Here is a 19,676-nt window from a genome sequence, read left to right as displayed (position 1 = left end):
ACCTTTATACTATGCAAACATCTACATGCAATTTATACACAAGCCCGTATTAGAAATGGGTGCATGGAGGAAAACCTAATGGCTTGATAAATGAGATCCCCATAGTTGCAATTAATCCTCTTTCCTTGTGATGACTACTTTGAAAATGCCATTCTTCTAGATTTTAGATCGTGTTCTGTTAGTTTGCTTTAGTATATGTGTGAATTCTTTATGCAAATACCTTATAAGAGCATTCTCATCAGCAGGGGCATTTCCCTCAATCATCACTGGGCTTTGGCTCAATGGTTAGAGAGTTATACAATCGAGAAAGAGTAAGTTCATGTTGGGCTACAAAAGAATTTTAATTTCACAGTATTCCCAATTGAGACAAGATTGTTTTTTCCAAAGAAAAGACCCATTTATTAATGCGAAGAAAATGATACAAATTCTTCTTTTCCATAAGAAGATGAAATTTGCTAAAGTATCTAACAAGTGCAAAGTGCTATGTACCAAATGCAAATTTCTATGTGCTAGATTCAAATTGCTATGTGCTATATGCAAATTGATATATGCTATATGCACTATGCTATATGCACTTTATACCTTGGGGAACCAATTTATACTCCCAATAAACCCAAGTCACGTGACTGAAATCATCAATCAATAAGAGAGAGTAGCTTGAAATTGCGAATGAGTTTGTTGACATGGGCCCACCTATGTCAGAATAAACCGACTCCAATGGTCCCTTCACCCTTGATGTGGCCTTTTATGGGAATCTTTCCTAGTGTTACTTGCTCTCCAAGCAAGCTCTCTAGACTTTGTTAGTGCTTGCAATCGATGGAAGTCCATCCACTATGTGTGACTTCTACATCTCTGTCAGAGTGCCATAGTTGACATGTCCGAATCTCTCATGCCATAATTGCTAGCGTCCATGGTCCATGGTCACCATAAAAAGAAACTAGATCATCTTGTAAGATGTCCTCATTTTGCTTGTGAAGAACTAATCAAAACCAATTTTGATAACTAATTAAATTACCAAGATGCCAATATTAACATATCCATCTAAGATAACTAATTTTTTTCCCCTTGAAAAAGACTTCTATTAAGTATGAAAAATACTTGTGTGAGCAAGCTCACAGCAGAAATACATCATGTTGTACATGAGGAAACCCTCCTAAAATAGGGAACAGAAAACTCAAAATGAGCTGGAAAGAAACCAAGGTTGAGGCTAAAAGTGCCATCTCAACCCTACTATAGTCTCTAAGAAAAAGGGAAACCCCTCCATTCCCTAAGGAATATAACCCTCTTGGCTAAGGCTGCCTAGGAAGAACTAATTAAATTACCCATTGCCATATAAATTAACTAAGATAACTAACTAAATTAACCATTGCCATATAATCAAAATCTTCTTTAGCTTCTCTCTAGTTAATGCCTTTGTTTGTCTTATATTTGATGCTTTAGTTTCTTAGGTGCTAGCATCAATCATCTATTTCTTGGAGGCAAATTCCATACAATTTTCCCTCTCTCTTGTTATCACATGTAGATATGAAGTACCATGGGAAATTAGAAGCTTTGATTTTTTCAATAAATGCATGGTAGATGGCAACAATGGGATTTGCAATTTTCTCTTTAGCTCTTGCAGTATTTTGGCATCTCTTATATCCTTTTCTCTTTCACCAAATGAAAGATATACCTTAAATGTAAACAACATTACAATAACGATCATGTAAGAAGTGAAAACCTAAAAACATGTGCATTTCTTGAAGTAGTAAAAAACATTGTGACATAGACATATTAAGGACAAGGACTATGCTTACCTAAAGGCCACCCTATTTAATATGAAGTTAAGCTTTGACAACTTTTAAGGGGTGCATGTCCTTTTCTTCCCACTTTGATATCTACTTTACCATCCTTGGCTCACATTAATGTGGAGAATATGTCCTTTTTGCCCTCAAATTTGATACTTTTCAAGTATTTCTACAATGTACAACCCTGAAGTATAACTACTGGATGAAGCATGCTTGATACTGTACACAAGTTCTTCAAGACCCCACAATAACAAAATCTAAACTTTTTCAAGGTATAACTCTCTTGCATTGAGCCATATATGTTACACACACAAGAATGACTTCAATTTTGCTAGGAAACTTTTCTAGATTTGAGAAAAAGGCAGCCACTGCAGTGAATGATTTCATAATGAAGGAGCAAAACATAGCTACACTCTATCAAGTCTCCACATCAAGCATATGATACATGTCTTTCATGACTCTATTTGGCTCTAGTAATGATAAGAACATCAATTTTTTTCTCCATTTTGAATTACTAGGTTTATGATTTTAGGTTTCTATAATTTCACAATTGTATCAAGACCATCATACCAAAGGGAAAATAATCTTGACCTCAACACCAGGCTTAGGACTAAGAGAACTCAATACCTGCAAATCCTTGATGCTAATACATGTTAAAAGCAAAGTCTGTATGTATGAAAATGAAGCCTCCACAAATTGCACAAAGGCTACATTGCCCGTCCTATTTGAAATCCTTTTTATGATCAACTGGCATGACCCATCTCCTAAAAAAACCAAAAACATATTCCAACGTGGAGCATGTTACTTGCCAAAGCCAGCAAATAGCATACACAATGAGCCTTTCGATTTCTTTTCTTAGTTTCAAGGGGATATTACTTGTTACGTTATTCATCTCTCTCTTTTTCTGAACATAATCAAGAAAGGTATCAATGCAAACCTTATTGAAATATAAAGTAAGTAATATTTTACCTGTAACACAAGATGTGTGATGTAGCTGATACAAGAGACACCATGCCTTTTTTGCCTTCTCTTCTTTTTCACTCCACTTCTGTACTTTGCTGGACTCCTTACAAGCCAAGGCACCCAAAAGAATTTTAGGTCACATTGCATATGTTATTAGGATTGATAAGAGTGTCACTCAAGCTTGGCTTGATGAGAGCAGGTTTATTAGGTCTGCAAGGAAGATTGTACAATGACACAACACAAAATTAGCCCAAAATTAGTTGCTTAGTTCAATAGCCTTGCTATATATGTAATTGCAATGAGGGATTGAGATTGTCTCATACAAGCTCACTCTTGGAAGTCTAGACAAGATTGGAAACTTGTTTATCCTCCTTGAATCAATCAAGGTAGACATGACCAAATTTGTCTCCCTATATGCCTCATCCAGTAATGAAAGCCATGCCATTGATCTACGATTGCCTTCCCACATAGAGAATAGTTTCTTTGACATGAAGTTCATCTCTGTCTCACTCAATGAACCATAGCATTGTATTGTTTTCTTACATGGTATCAGCTTGGGCTCTAGAAAGAAGATTTGGTAGTGTATTTCTGTTTGCGAGCAGATTGTGAGAGATGGCCCAACCCGCAAGACTGCGAATCCCACCATTTGGTGAAAGCAAAAAGTTGGACGGCACTAACTATCCACTCTAGAAGTTCAAGATAAAGACCATCCTAAGCACATACAAGCTTTGGGATACTGCTACAGGGGTGGACCTGAAGCCGGTTGTGAGATCGAATCCAACCAATGCAACACAACAAATAGTACCAACTGCGGATGAGATTCTCAGGTGGACAAGAAGAAATGCAGATGCATTGTGTTCTATTGTCTACAGTGTAAGTGATTCTATCATGGCATTAATTCAACATGTCACCATAGTGGAGGAGGCATGGACGGTCTTGAAAAATCAGTATGAGACCATGAATCAGATGCGGATTCAGAATCTGGAGACTCAAGATCTGTTCATAGCGATTGAGGAGATTTGCATGGAGGCAGTTCATCTACTTGTGGATGAACCTTGGATTATTGATAGTGGTGCATCATGCCACAGCCAGTCGGAAGGATTGGTATACCTCTCTACATCCGATAGGGAATGACATCCTAGTAGTAGTCGACAATGATGCAAAATGTCCAGCAAAAGGAAAAGGTATGATTGCTCTCAAGTCAAATGGAGTTGTAAAATAGTTGTTCGATGTTCTTTATGTGCCAGATATCAAGAGGAACTTGTTGTCCATTTCTGCGATCACGGATTGGGACCTCAAAGTTCACTTCAATAAGGATGGCGCACAGATTTTGGATCTTTAAGGGAAGGTCATTGGTAAAGGTACATAGCACAACAACATCTACAAACTCTCAGCTTTTAGTGCTCAAGCCAATGTGAGTAGCACTAAGCTGTGGCATGAGAGGTTTGGTCATCTAAACCTTAGTTCTTTAAAGGAGATGCATAAAAGTGGAATGATTGCAGACCTACTAGAAATTACAGATCTGCCCGATGTATGTGAAGCTTGCATGATGGGCAAGCAGCATTGGCAGCCCTTTCCTAAAGAGGCCAGTAGGGCAAAGGCTCCTCTAGAGCTCGTTCACACGGAACTCTGCGGAAAGATGTAGACAGAAACTTTGGGTGGTTCCTACTACTTCATGATGCTGATCGACGACTACAGTAGAAGGATATCGATATACTTCCTGAAGACTAAAGATGAGGCTTTTAGTAAGTTCAAAGAATGGCATGTAATGGTCGAGAAAGAAACGGGGAGGAAGGTGAAGAAGTTGAGATCAGACAGAGGTGGTGAGTTCACATCAAGTGAATTCGAAAGTTACTGCAACAGGGGATCAAGAGGCCAAAACCCCTACCACATACATCATAGCAAAATGGAGTAGCAAAGCGCAAGATGCGCATCATCTACAAAATGGGCAGGAGTATGATGAAAGGGAAAGATTTGCCAAAGAGTTTCTAGGCTGCTGAAGCATGTAACACGGCAGTTTACATTCTAAATCGTAGCTACACGAAGGCTGTGAATGGGATGACTCCACTACAGGCCTTTTCTAGTAAGAAACCTTCAGCTACACATTTCAGAGTTTTTGGATGTGACTTTTTTGTGCATGTCCCTGATGCTAATAGGACCAAATGGGAACCGGAGCCGGAAGTGTATTTTCTTGGGCTACAGTGAAGAGGCGAAGGGTTACCGTCTCTATAATCATGTTACCAAGAAGGTAATAGTAAGTCACGATGTGGTCTTCTCAAAACAGCCGCATCAATTGGAGGAGGATGCTTCCTTCCTAGATAACCAGGACCAGCATATCCATCCAGTACAACCACCAACAGTAGACCGAACTCCCCCAATGGTGCTTGGGAGGATTCAAGATAAAGAAGAGGAAGAAGAGCCTGTAGAACCACAACGGCAACGGCCATTCCCGAAGTCGGTAAAGCAGCTTTTGGACAGCAAAGAACCTCCAGCCATTGAGGAGGAACCATCCGAACACTGTCGGTCCAAGAGATTAGAGGAGCAAAGAAGGGCGTAGGAACACTTAGTCAACTATGCTTTGATGAGAGAGGTGATACGTGCTGAAGAACCCAAGTGTCTTGAAGAGGCACAGGGTGATGATAGGTGGATGGAGGCTATGTAGTCAGAGTATGGCTCCATAATGAAGAACAACACTTGGGACTTTCTGGATCGACCACCAAAACGCAAGGTCATCCACACCAAGTGGGTGTAGAAGACCAAGTACAAGTCCGACAGCACGTTGGATAAATACAAGGCTCGGCTCATAGCAAAAGGATTCACACAGGTACATGGTTTTGATTATCAGGATACTTTTGCTCCCATAGCTTGACTAGCCACAATTCGTAGTGTTTTGGCTTAAGTAGCACAGGGAAGTTGGCTCGTGTTTTAGATGGATGTAAATTCTACCTTTCAAACTGGAGATCTCAAGGAGGAGGTATACGTGGAACAACCACCAGGTTTTGTGATCCCCGGTTCAGAAGGTAAAGTCTGTAAACTGAAGAAGGCCCTTTACGGGCTAAAACAAGCCCCACGAGTGTGGCACAAGCGAATTGATGCCTACTTTTTGCAAAACGGGTTCAGGAGGAGCCCATCTGATGCAAATTTGTATATCTACAAAGGAGGAGGCAGGTGTATGATCATGGTCCTTTATGTGGATGACCTTGTCATAACAGGGAACCATGAAGAGAAGATCTCACAGACAAAGCATTTGCTAGGAAGAGAGTTTGAAATGACAAACCTCAGACTGATGCATTTTTGTTTGGGGATTGAAGTTTGGCAAGAGCCAAAACAAATCTTCATCTCACAGCTGAAGTATGCTGGAGAGATAGTGAAGGCATTTGGCATGGCTGAGTGCAAGACAATTGGCATCCCTATGGAGGTTGACGTGAAGCTCTCAATCGAGGATTCATCACCACTGGTGGACGAAGCGAAGTACAGAAGGCTTGTGGGCAGTTTGATTTACTTGTGCAACACGCGGCTGGACATCAGCTTTGTGACTAGTGTACTAAGAAGGTTTTCCAATAAGCCCTGGGAGAACCATTGGAGGACAGGAATGCGGGTGCTGAAATACATCAAAGGCACACTTGATTATGGCATCACCTATACCAAGGGCAACACCTTGACCGGATTCTATGACTCGGATTGGGCGGAAGATGTGGATAGTAGGAGATCACTTATAGGTTACTGTTTCTCACTTGGATCTGGAGCTGTGTCATGGGTCAGCACGAAGCAACCCACAGTTTCTCTTTCTTCTACCGAGGTTGAGTACAAATCAGCATGGTTTGCTTCTTGTGAGGCAGTATGGTTGAGGAGGACTTTAGGGGACATGGGTGCAGACATGGGTGCAGTGTAGAATAAGCCTACACAGTTATCATGTGACAATCAGAGTTGCATGGCAATTGTAAAGAACCCTGTGTTCCACACTCACACAAAACACATTGAGATTCAATATCACTTTGTACACGAGCTCGTCAAGGATGGAGAGGTCGACTTGGTGTACTGTCCAACTACAAGACTTGCTGGAGAGGCATCTTCATCGACTTGGCATTGGGCAAAAAAAGTAAGTTCACTTGTGGGTGGACATTGAGGGGGGGTGTTAGATATCAATGCTCCACTCTCGTGTAACTACATAGGAACTAGCTAACTCTACTTGTAAGCCCCCCATATGAGGAGAAGGCATTTGAGTAGCTCGGTTATCTGGTAGGTCCTGGTTTGGACACCAGATGGGGGCCATGTGTGGCCTGATGGCTGGACGGCTTCAGATAGAGGTGGCACACTACCAACTAGGCTACATGCAAGTGCGGGAAGGCATCCCATGACTGACCGCACTGAGGGTAGATGGAGCATTTCCCGAGGCATCCCACTCTCGGGTTGCGAAGCTCGTTTGGAGTCCCAAATGATCTCGGATGGTGGCTCTGGGCCAAACAAAGACCGTAGGTTAGTTGCTCTATTCTGTGCCATGGTTCTAACATGTGGTCGGTGGCCTACTTCCAGTTGCCCATTTTGGGCAGACTGGGTCGGTCTCCCAATTGGGTCTAATTGACTACAACTCATGGCTATATAAGAGCAAGCCCGTGAAGCCCATACTCATCACTGGCTATAGCAACCCTGATTCCTTAGCATCCAGCCTCTGTCCTCTACTGTTTCCAGCACACCATCAAAGCTTCTCACACAGGAGCACACGGCTGGGAGGCAGCGCCATCTATTGTATCAGTTTTACAGTAATCAAATTTTTGATTCTCCATACTATCTGCTTTTCTCTCTTGCATACGAGATCCTATTATCTGTTGAGCATAGACGTTGTATTGTTTTCTTACAGTAAATGCATGGCAGCTGCTCTTTAACTCAAGATCCCATCAGTAAATATATGCTCATCACCACAAGGAGTGCATGATCCCACCATTGGATACTATGTGCCTACCCCGATTCATGGAATGAGTACTTTGCATGTGATTGGGAATGGGCATTTACTATGGCCTTCATGATAATACCCCCACAATCAAAATCCGTTCATTGTCACGATAACACCCGCCCCTGCAAATCCACCAAATAAAATGACATCGATCCTTAGTACTCAAAAATCCAAAAGGGACATGACCATTGCATCTTTGGCTTCCCCGGTAGGCGGCCCATGTGATCGTAATAGAGCAAGACCAGTTGCCCCTTTGTAAAAAATTTATTCTTTGACACCAGGTCTACTCGTCTCTTCCTTTGAGCTTGAACTATCTGAGTCAATAGCCCTTCATTCTATCTTCCTCCAATTGTTTGAGAACATCGAGCCGGAATTCCATGGAGTCTTGCAGAAGCAACCTATCCGCAACTACAATGCGGAGGCTTGGCACAACATATTCCATTGGTGTAATGGCCTCCACCCTAAATGCCAACTTGAATGGTGTCCAATGGTGACTCTGAACAACATGCAGTATGCCCAAACTACAGCAAGGAGATGCTCATCCCAATCTGTATGATAACTATTCACCAGTAATGTGGTAATCCGCTTGAAGTGCTTATTGGAAGACTTTGCCTGGTCATTCACTTGTGGATAATAAGACGACGATTTTTTGTGAATGACCATGTAGAAAGTCATTATTTCCCTTACCACTTGAGCCACAAAATGCTTCCCACTATTGCTCACCAGCTCAAATGGACAATCGAACCAATAGAGCACATCCTTGTATAAACACTTGGCTATGGAGCGTGTGGTGTTGTCCCATTGTGCCCATGCTTCCACCCACTTTGTACAATAATCTATCGCTGCCAGCACATAGCAGTTCCAAGTTCGTAGAGCTACAAGCTTGAAAGGACCCATGAAGTCCAATCCCCATTTCTAAAAAGGGCCCAAATAGAGCATTGGTTGCATCAGTATGAAGTATCAATCCGAAGGCTGTCCCAGCCATTGACATAGATCGCACCGCATAGTGAACCGGCGGGCATCCTTTTGTAGTGTCAGCCACCACAACTCTACTTGCAACACCTTCTTGGCCATAATCGCTCCTGCAAAGTGACCACCTACCACTCTGCAATGCGCCTCCATGAGGACCGCTTCTTTGTTGGGATATGTGTGATCAAGGGCTTGCTAGGTGCATGTGTGCATCCACTAGTAGTCATATGGTTGTCTGTGTGTGTGTAGAAGAGGCACACTTAGTGCCGTAGGACATGGCATAAGTGGTGATGTAGTGCAAAGGCATGGGGAGGTGCCTTAGATTTAGGAATCCCTATGATGTAGGGATTGATTTCCTTTGATGTAGGAGAGGTGCCATTGATTTAGGACACCCTCTCTCCATTTCTATAAAAGAGGGACTTCCCTCTCAAAATCAAAAGAACACCCATTTCAATATCTTTTGTGTTCTCACTCCTCTTGCCACAATGCATCTATTCTTCCCCATGTTGCAACATGTGGTATCAGAGCTGTGATCCTCCTTGAGCTTTTAGACTCCTAGTCTACCACCTCATCATCTTTGTCAACCTTCTTCCATATCTATCCCGTCTTTCCCAATTCTGCCCGAATCTTGTAGCATCAATTTCTCCAGATCCAATCGTTAACTTTGAAAATTCTTTTAGCTCCAACTTCCCCACACTAGGGCACACCTCTTCACTATTAGGATTGACAGAATTTTACTCTGAGCTATCGTGCTGCTTCATTCTTTGCTTGCCAATCTTGCTCAAAATTCGACCCGTTGGGAGATAATTACGTAAAAGTCGTAGTTGGGCGTCCTTATTAGCTACTTGCTGTTCAAGTTTTAGCCCATTTGGTCATATATGTAGGAGAAATCAGAAAAAAACCAGTCAACTTTCAAGCTTCTGCCCTAGAAAATGCCGCACAAAATTTCACCATTCCTCTTTGCTGGAAGTAGTCCTCAGTAAGAGCTTCCATTTGCCTTTAAAAGCCCTCTCAAATCTTTTCTTTTCAGCTTCAATTGCACCCTCCAGCTTTAGACTGTTCAATTTGAGGTAATGTAAGAAAATAATACAACGTCTATGTTGAATAGATAACAGGATCTCATACGCAAGAGAGAAAACAAGATAGTATGGAGAATCCAAAATTTAATTACTGTAGAATTGATACAATAGATGGCACTACCTCCCAACCGTGCACTCCTGTGAAAGAAGCTTCAATGGTGTACTGGCAATAGTAGAAGATGGAGGCTGGATGCTAAGGAATCAGGGTTGCTGTAGCCATTGATAAAATGGGCTTCACGAGCTTGCTCTTCAATAGCCACCAGTCATAGTCGGTTAGGCTCAATTGGGTGGCCAACCCAGTCCGCCCAAAATGGTCGATTGGGGGTCGGTCCACCGACCATACGATAGAACCAGTGCACAAAACAGAGCAACTAACCTATGGTCTCCGTTCAACCCACAGCCATCCGGGATATTTGAGGCTCCAAACGAGCCTCGCAACCTGAGAGTGGGCTGCCCTGAGAAATGCTCCGTCTACCCTCAGTGCGGTCAGTCAAGGGATGCCTTCCCACACTTGCATGTAGCCTAGTTGGCGGTGTGTCAACTCTATCTGAAGCCGTCCAGCCATTAGGCCACACATGGCCCCCATCTGGTGTCCAAACCAGGACCTACCGGATAACCGAGCTACTCAAACGCCTTCTCCTCATATGGGGAGCTTACAAGTAGAGTTAGCTGGTTCCCGCATAGTTACATGAGAGTGGAGCATTGATATCTAACACCCCCCCTCAATGTCCACCTGCAAGTGAACTTACTTTTTCGGCCCAATGCCAAATCGATGAAGATGCCCCTCCAGCAAGTCTCTTCCAAGAGCCTTTATGAAGATGTCAGCAGCATTCTCTGTAGTTGGGCAGTACACTAAGTCGACCTCTCCATCCATGATCAGCTTGCATACAAAGTGATATTGAATCTCAATGTGTTTTTGGTGAGCGTGGAACACCGGGTTCTTTGCAATCGCCATGCAACTCTGATTGTCACATGATAACTACATAGGCTTGTTTTGCACTGCACCCATGTCCCCCGAAATCCTCCTCAACCACACTGCTTCACAAGAAGCAAAGCATGCAGATTTGTACTCAGCCTCGGTAGAAGAAAGAGCAACTATGGGTTGCTTCTTCCTGACCCATGACACAACTCCAGATCTAAGTGAGAAATACTACCTTGTCACTGATCTGTTGTCCACGTCTCTTGCCCAATCCAACTCAAAGAATCCGGTCAAGATGTTGCCCTTGGTATAGGCGATGCCATAATCAAGTGTGCCTTTGATGTATTTCAGCACCCGCATCCCTGCCCTCCAATGGTTCTCCTAGGGCTTATTGGAAAACCTACTTAGTACACCAGTCGCAAAACTGATGTCCGGCCGTGTGTTGCACAGGTAGATCAAGCTGTCCACAAGCCTTCTGTACTACGCTTCATCCACCAGTGGTGATGAATCCTAGCTTGAGAGCTTCGCGTCAACCTCCATAGGGGTACCAACTGTTTTGCACTCAGCCATGCCAAATGCCTTCAGTATCTCTCCAGCATACTTCAGCTGTGAAATGAAGATCTGTTTCGGCTCCTGCCAAACTTCAATCCCCAAAAAAAAATGCATCAGTCCGAGGCCTATCATTTCAAACTCTCTTCCTAGCAAATGCTTCATCTACGAGATCTTCTCTTCATGGTTCCCTATTATGACAAGGTCGTCCACATAAAGGACCACGATCATACACCTGCCTCCTTCTCCTAAGATATACAAATTTGCATCAGATGGGCTCCTCCTTAACCCGTTTTGTAGAAAGTAGGCATCAATTCGCTGGTACCATGCTCGTGGGGCCTGTTTCGGCCCGTAAAGTGCCTTCTTCAGTTTGTAGACTTTACCTTCTGAACCGGGGATCTCAAAACCTGGTGGTTGTTCCACGTATACCTCCTCCTTGAGATCTCCATTTAGAAAGGTGGATTTCACATCCATCTAAAACACGGGCCAACTTCCTTGGGCAGCTAAAGCCAAAAAACTAGATTTCACATCCATCTAAAACACGGGCCAACTTCCCTGGGTAGTTAAAGCCAAAAAACTACGAATTGTGGTTAGTCAAATTGTGGGAGCAAAAGTATCTTGATAATCAAAACCATGTACCTGTGCAAATCCTTTTGCCACGAGCCGAGCCTTGTACTTATCCAACGTGCCGTCGGACTTGTACTTGATCTTGTACACCCACTTGGTTCTGATTACCTTGGGCTTTGGTGGTCGATCCACAAGGTCCCAAGTGTTTTTCTTCATTATGGAGCCATACTCTGACTGCATAGTCTCCATCCACCTATCATGGCCCTATGCCTCTTCAAGACACTTGGATTCATAAGCACGAATCGCTTCTGTCATCAAAGCATAGTTGACCAAGTATTCCTATGCCCTTGTTTGCTCCTCTAATCTCTTGGACCGGCGGTGTTCGAATGGTTCCTCCTCAATGGCTGGAGGTTCTCTGCCGTCCAAAAGTTGCTTTACCCACTTTGGGAATGGCCGTTGCTATTGGGGTTCTGCAGGCTCTTCTTCATCTTCTTTGTCTTGAATCCTCCCAAGCACCCTTGGGGGAGTTCGGTCTGCTATTGGTGGCAGTATTGGACGAATATCCTGGTCCTAGTTGTCTGGGAAGGAAGCATCCTCCTCCAACTGATCCGGCTGTTCTGAGAAGACCACATCACGACTTACAATTACCTTCTTGGTAACAGGGTTATAGAGATGGTAACCCTTCGCCTCTTCGCTGTAGCCCAAGAAAATACACTTCCGACTCTTTGGTTCCCATTTGGTCCTGGTAGCATCAGGGACATGCACAAAACAGTCACATCTAAAAACTCTGAAATGTGCAGCTGAAGGTTTCTTACCAGAAAAGGCTTGCAGTGGAGTCATCCCATTCACAGCCTTCGTGTAGCTACGATTGAGGATATAAACTGCAGTGTTACATGCTTCAGCCCAGAAAGTCTTTGGAAAATTTTTCCTTTTCATCATACTCCGGCCCATTTCGCAGATGAAGCACATCTTGCGTTTTGCTACTCCATTTTGCTGTGATTTATGTGGCAGGGGTTTTTGCCTCTTGATTCCGTGACTTTTGTAGTAACTTTCAAATTCAGTCGATGTGAACTCTCCAACTCTGTCTGATCTCAGCTTCTTCACCTTCCTCCCCGATCCTTTCTCGACCATTACATGCCATTCCTTGAACCTACTGAAAGCCTCGTCTTTCATCTTTAGGAAGTATATCCATATCCTTCTATTGTAGTCATCGATCAGTGTCATGAAGTAGAAGGAACCACCCAAAGCTTCCGTCTCCATCTTTCTGCAAAGGTCCGTGTGAATGAGCTCTAGATGAGCCTTTGCGCTGCTGGCCTCTTTAGGAAAGGGCTGCCGATGCTGCTTGCCATCATGCAAGCTTCACATACATCGGGCAGATCTGAAATTTCTGGTAGGTCTGCAATCATTCCACTTTTATGCATCTCCTTCAAAGAACTAAGGTTTAGATGACCAAACCTCTCATGCCACAGCTTAGTGTTCTTCACATGCGCTCGACCACTAAAAGTTGAGAGTTTGTAAATGTTGTTGTGCCATGTATCTTTACCAACGACCTTCCCTTGAAGATCTAGAATCTGTGCACCATTCTTGTCAAATAGAACTTTGAGGTCCCGATTTGTTATCGCAGAAATGGACAACAAGTTCCTCTTGATATCTGGCACATAAAGAACATCGGACAACTGTTTTACAACTCCATTTGACTTGAGAGCAATTGTACCTTTTCCTTTTGCTGGGTATTTTGCATCATTGCCGACTGCCACCTTGATGTCATTCCCTACCGGCTGTAGAGAGGTATACCAATCCTTCCGACTGGTCATGTGGCGCGATGCACCACTGTCAATGATCCAAGGTTCATCTGTAGGTACATGAACTGCCTATGTGTAAATCTCCTCAATTGCGACGAACACCTCTATAGGTACTGCCTGCACACTATTGCTGGACTCTTTCTTTACTCCGTTCTTCTCATCTCCAATCTTCTTTTGGCACTCATTCTACTTGTGCCCTAGCTTGTTGCAATAGAAGCACTTGATCTTCTTCTTTCTCTTTTTATCATTAGAAGAAGATGGGTTACCAGAGTCCTTACCCTTACCTCTTCTTTGATCCAGTCTAGAAAGCCGAGTCTTCTCCAGTTCTCATCTTTTGACGCATCTCCTCCTCCAGAAGCATCACGCTGAAATCCTCAAAGTTGAGGGGCAGATTTTTGTTTTGCGTATTCAATGCCGTAACAAGATTGTCATACTTTGGTGGGAGAATCCGTATGCACCTTTGTGCTAGATTCTTGCTAGTGATGGTGATGCCAATTGCAGTCATCTGATCGTGCAGATTCTTCACCCTGGTGATGAACTTCTCTGCCGCTTTAGACTCAGACAACTTCTCATTCACGAGTTGAGTCTCCAGATTCTGTATCCATGTCTGATTCATGGTCTCATACTGATTTTTCAAGACTGTCCATGCCTCCTCCGCTATGGTGACATGTTGAATTAACGCCATGACAGAATCACTAACACTGCAGATAATAGAACATAGTGCATTTGCATTTCTTCTTATCCACGCGAGAATCTCATTCGTAGTCGCTACTATCTGTTGTCCTGCATTGGCTAGATCTGATCTCAGAACCGGCCTTACGTCCACCCCAGTAGTAGTGTCCCAAAGCTCATATGCGCTTAGGATGGTCTTCATCTTGAACTTCCAGAGAGGATAGTTAGAGCCGTCCAAGCCATCCCCTAATACTGTCTATTTTCTTTTTGAACTTTTCCAGGAACCACTCCCATCTATCTTTCAACTTAACATTGAACCCCATAGGGATACCTAGTATTTAGATTGACTATGGAGGATACGGGAGGGACTCACACTACAAGGAAGTATGCCACTAGTCATGATATTGCTTTCATATCAAAGGAAGGGTAGTCCAAGTATTGAGATTCCCTTGTTGTTTCAAATATTATTTCTACTGTTCTTGTTTTGATATCAAAGGAAGAGTGGTGCAAGTATTGAAACTCCCTTAGTGTTTCAAGTATGGTTTCTTCTCTTATTTATGTAGTGGTGGTGACAGCTAGTGACATAGAAGACATTTCAAAAGAGAACCATGTAAAAGCAAGACAATTGAGCAAGTCAAGACACCTTTGAAATTTGTAAAATGCATGGAGCAAGTTTGACTACGTTTGATAAAGATCCTTCATATAATAGAATTTTGGATAAATCCTTTTTTCATCCACAAAGATCTATCTTGGATGCATATACAAGTGGCTATTTTATGAGAAAGGCTCCACAAAATGGAAGAAGAATGATAGTTATAAAACCAAGACTACCATGAAGAAAACATTGTTGGAGGCATATGTATGTAAAATGGTTTAGAACTTGCTAGATGTAAAAAGGTTCTATGACAATATGGTGGGCCAATATTTTTAAGAGCCTAAGGGGGGTTGCAAGAACACTAGTTAAAACATGTACAACATTTATGTTGGGATAAGAAAAGGCAAAAAGTGAATTAAATGTTCACCAAATGCAAGAATAAATAAACATGAGTGAAGTGGTGAAGAATACATGAGGTTTGTTGAAAATATTGGAGATATTACAAGGGATCTTAAACCAAAGGGGCAAGGAGCAAGGGAACAAGTTATATCAATGGGGAGGTCAGCACCCAAAAGAAAGAGAAAAGTACAAATTTTGTTGGCATCTATAGTTTAGGCATACTACTTGTGGCCTATCCTACTCATGCAGCAACTCTGAACTACTTGTGGCCAAATGAACTCATACTTTAGGCATACTACTTGTGGCCTATACCGCCACCTGCGTCTGGAGGAGGGGGTCTTAGAATGATGCTCTAGCATGTCTCCAGAACCATTGCACATTGCCACTCCACGATCTTGATCTCCTCTTGGTGCATGACCAAGTAAGTCATACAATTGCTCCATGTCGACAAACACTGCCTCAAGAAGTATGGCCAAAAATTGTGCCAGTGCATCTGACGTCCGCCTGTTGTGCAACTTTGCAAAAGTGCTACGGAGGCTCTCTTCATGTAGTGTGTGGACCTGGTCTACAAACTCCTCCGCATTCTAGACCTGCTCTTCGAGTCTAAGGAATCGAGCTTCGTTCTACTAGGCATGGGCCAACTATTACTGAAGGGCTACGTCATCCATGAGTCCTCGTTTTCTCTCCACAACTCCTTCAGTTGTGTTCCTTTGGCCTGTTGAGTTGTCCATTGCTGTGACATCTGAATCAAATAGCATCACATGCCTCCAACTGGGCAAGTGGTGATGCTACTTGTGAGGTCTGTGTAGGGGTGGCTGGTCGCCCACAGTGATGACGAACAATGCTCATTGTAATGGAAGAAAGCACATCACCTGTGTCAACAATGCGATCGCCCCTTCCCCTAGCATAGAGGTGACACTGGTCTATGGCACTGATATGTTTAGGATCTGCTCCCACCACTGACGGAGGGACGAGGTGAACCTAGTTGTGCTGCTTGTCACTAAACCTGATGTTGGGAATCACCGCCAGCATAGTCACCAGACTAGTTACCGATAGGGGATTGCTCACCTCGTTCATCGCTATTGTCCTTGCCACACTAGTTGTCACTACTGAAGTGGGCTGGGTATTCGCATCGCTTGTTGATGACATCACTGCTACGGATGGTTGTTACTACGTTGTGACTCCGCCGAAAGTCGACTGAGATGATATTGGTGGAGGCAGAGGTACCGTCGACACTACTTTAGACACCAAATGGGAGGAGGTTCGTGGAGGCATTGAAACTATTGAGGTCGGCATTGCCTATGTACGAGCATGCGACGAACTGCCGCACTCCTGATTGCACTTTCTCTTCCTCTATTGCTCGATGCGAGAGATTCTTGGGCCATCCGACACTAGCAACCTGTATGACAGCACCGAGGTACAAGGGCACTTCAGTGTTGCTAGTGATCGGGAAGAGAAGGTTGAGCACTTGGCCCAACTTTGTCCTAATGGCTTTGCTTGTTGCTACTACTCTTGCCACCCTTGCTTCCTCTACTCAGAGATGCTCCTTGAACACCACCACCCATGTCATTGGTTGTGTCTCTTCTAGCAGCAATATCCCATGGGTACAAATTGAAATAGTATATGTCTTGGCCTACAGAAAGACAGACTCTAATACCCATCAATAGCCTACCCTAAGATGCATGGTAATTTACAAATTCCAAAAATAAACTCCATTGTGATTGGCATCTTGAGTGTTAGATGTCCCCTGGTATCTTGTAAATACTTGAATTACTACTTGTGGCCTATACTGCCACCTGCATCTAGAGGAGGGGGTCTCAGAATGATGCTCTAGCATGTCTCTAAAAGCAGTGCACGTTGCCACTCCATGATCTTGACATCCCACTCTCACCAGATCTCCTCCTGGAGCATGACCAAGTAAGTCATACAATTGCTCCATGTCGACAGACACTGCCTCAAGAAGTATGGCTAGAAATTGTGCCGGTGCATCCGACGTCTGCCTGTGGCGCAACTCTGCAAAAGTGCTACAGAGGCTCTCTTCATGTAGCATGTGGACCTGGTCTGATGACTCCTCCGCATTCTGGACCTACTCTTCAAGTCTCAGGAATCGAGCTTCGTTCTACTAGGCACGGGCCAACTATTGCTGAAGGGCTGCGTTTTGCATCCACAAATCCTCGTTTTCTCTCCGCAACTCCTTCAGTTGTGTTCCTTTGATTTGTTGAGTTGTCCATTGCCGTGACAGCTGAATCAAATAGCATCCACACGCCTCCAACTGGGCAAGTGGTGATGCTGCTTGTGAGGTCTGTGTAGGGGTTGTCCATGGCTGGTCGCCCGCAGTGACGACGAACAATGCTCATTGTAATGGAAGATAGCACACCACATGTGTCAACAATGCGGTCGTCCCTTCCCCTAGCCACATTGGTCTGCGGCACTGACAAGCTAATGAAGTTATTCGATAAAAGGCAAGACAGGCTAGAAGTTAAGGATTCGAGGCCAATGAGAATGTTGAATACCTCCTACAAGATTATGGCAAAAGTGTTGGCTCTAAGGATTAGTGAGATCTGTGCTAAGCTTGTGGATAGGGAGCAGAATGGTTTCGCCAAGGCTAGGGATATTTTTGAGAACGTTCTGAATGTGTTAAGAATCTTGGATTTTGTTGCAGCCTCTAGGCAGAGATGTATTTTGATGGGGTTTGACTTTGATCAAGCCTATGATAGAATAAAATGGGATTTCATTCGGGTGGCATTGGAAAGGTTGGGGGTTTTTGTAGGATGGTGGGAGCATTATTTGGGAATGCTGCTACAATACTCTGTCTAAATGGGGGTATGGTGGGAAGATTTGAGCTTAAAAGATCTATGGGGCAAGGGTGTCCCTTGGCACCCTTGTTGTTTGCCACCTGTACAGTTCCTCTTGTGCATATGATTAAGAAAGGGGTGGCTTTGGGAGAAATTAAAGGGGTAATGTTGCCTTCAGGGAGTCATTAGTGTCCTCAGCTATTTTGTAGATGATATGGTGGCCTTGCCTTTGGAATGCAGGGGGAGTGTGAAGAATTCGTTTGATGTGTTGCAAAACTTTTGTCGAATTTCAGGTTCTGTGTGTGTTCGGAGAAGATATTTGGGCTGAGGTCCAATCCGGGGCCATTGCTTGAGTGGCTGACGGATCTGCCTCCTGTCAACTGGGTTTAAAGAGGGGTGGTAATTGGATACTTGGGAGCACCATTGGGGATGGAGACAGAGGTTCGATTGGTTTAAAGAGAAGGTTTGGAAAAAAATGAGAGCATGGCACGGGAAGTGCAAGGGTGCTGATAGTGGAACATGTGTTGTCTGCATCAACCAATTACTAGCTTCGATCTTGAGGTTTAAAAAGGAGCATTGGTTGGAGGTAGAAGAAGAGAAGAAGAAGAGAGGATGCTAAGGTCTTTTATTTGGATGGAGGATAGAAACAATAGGAAGTGGCATTACGTTCCTTGGGATGCTATGAAGTTGCTGAAGGATACAAAGAATTTGGCGTGCAGGCTAAATGGATACCTAGGGTATTTGACGGCAGGGTGTCTTGGGTGGTTTGTGGAACATGCTAAGAGCAAGAGTGTGGGTAAGTGGACGAATATGTTATGGTATGACTTGGTATTCTCTTGGTTCCCTTTGAAAGTATGAGCCCGATTGATGCTTGGAAATGGTGTGGAAAACTGATGAGATGGGAAGGTAGGTCGGGGTTAAGGGGGATGCAAGTCTAGTTTTTTTTGTCAATGTGGAATGTTAGGAGTGAATTGGTTCTTAACGTAGGGGTGGGGGTAGGATATAGATAGGATGCAGTATTACTACTGAATATGAGCAAAGTGGGAATGTGTGTGAAGGATCTAAGTATGGCTCTAGGCTAGTTTTATAACTATATATGGTGTTGTCATGGGCAGTCTGCCCTTCTTTGTTGTAATTTTGCTCTTTTTGTAAATAATAAGCCGACATGTTCGGCAAATTTTCTCTAAAACGGAAGTAATCTCGCTGCTTCTTAGAAGGGACTGCTATAATGTGTTAGAGATCTATCTAAAATCAACTACTTTTATCGTAATAGAAACTAAGGTTCACACCAAAACTCGGAGAGGAGGGCGGTCAAACATCAAAAAAATTTGGACCATTTCTCGATTTGTGCGTGTCATCCTTGCGCAGGGGCCATGCTAATCTTCTCTGTATCGTTCCAATTTTATCAGATGTCTCCGAAGAGACATGAGCGAGGCGGGGTCTCCTGGTCTTATAAACCGTGTTTGCACGCTGACTCAAGTCTATGTGGGATAAAGGGGCTTGCTCCTTCGTACACGTGGCGGCACCAGCCAAGTTCTTCATGTCTTTTTTTTTTGCGTTCATCAGAAACGTCGGACCACAAGCATGCAACAAACGGGTCAGCACACAGACAGCTGCATCTTCTTCGAC

The 19,676-nt window shown here is 43.6% G+C and overlaps 1 non-coding gene across 1 annotated transcript; it reads right to left on the bottom strand.

Moving 5' to 3' along the window:
• Window positions 1-19,369: 19,369 nt before the first annotated feature.
• LOC147898254 (U6 spliceosomal RNA) lies at window positions 19,370-19,472 on the bottom strand. The gene has a single exon (XR_015541621.1). It is a non-coding gene; the product is annotated as a U6 spliceosomal RNA (small nuclear RNA).
• Between the last annotated feature and the right edge of the window lie 204 nt (window positions 19,473-19,676).

The sequence above is a fragment of the Dipteris shenzhenensis genome, chromosome 9 (assembly GCF_047967505.1).
Source record: "Dipteris shenzhenensis isolate YYH24624 ecotype China chromosome 9, Dip_SZ_1.0, whole genome shotgun sequence".
In the NCBI taxonomy this organism is placed as follows: domain Eukaryota; kingdom Viridiplantae; phylum Streptophyta; class Polypodiopsida; order Gleicheniales; family Dipteridaceae; genus Dipteris; species Dipteris shenzhenensis.
This window is presented reverse-complemented; position numbering and strand designations above follow the sequence as displayed.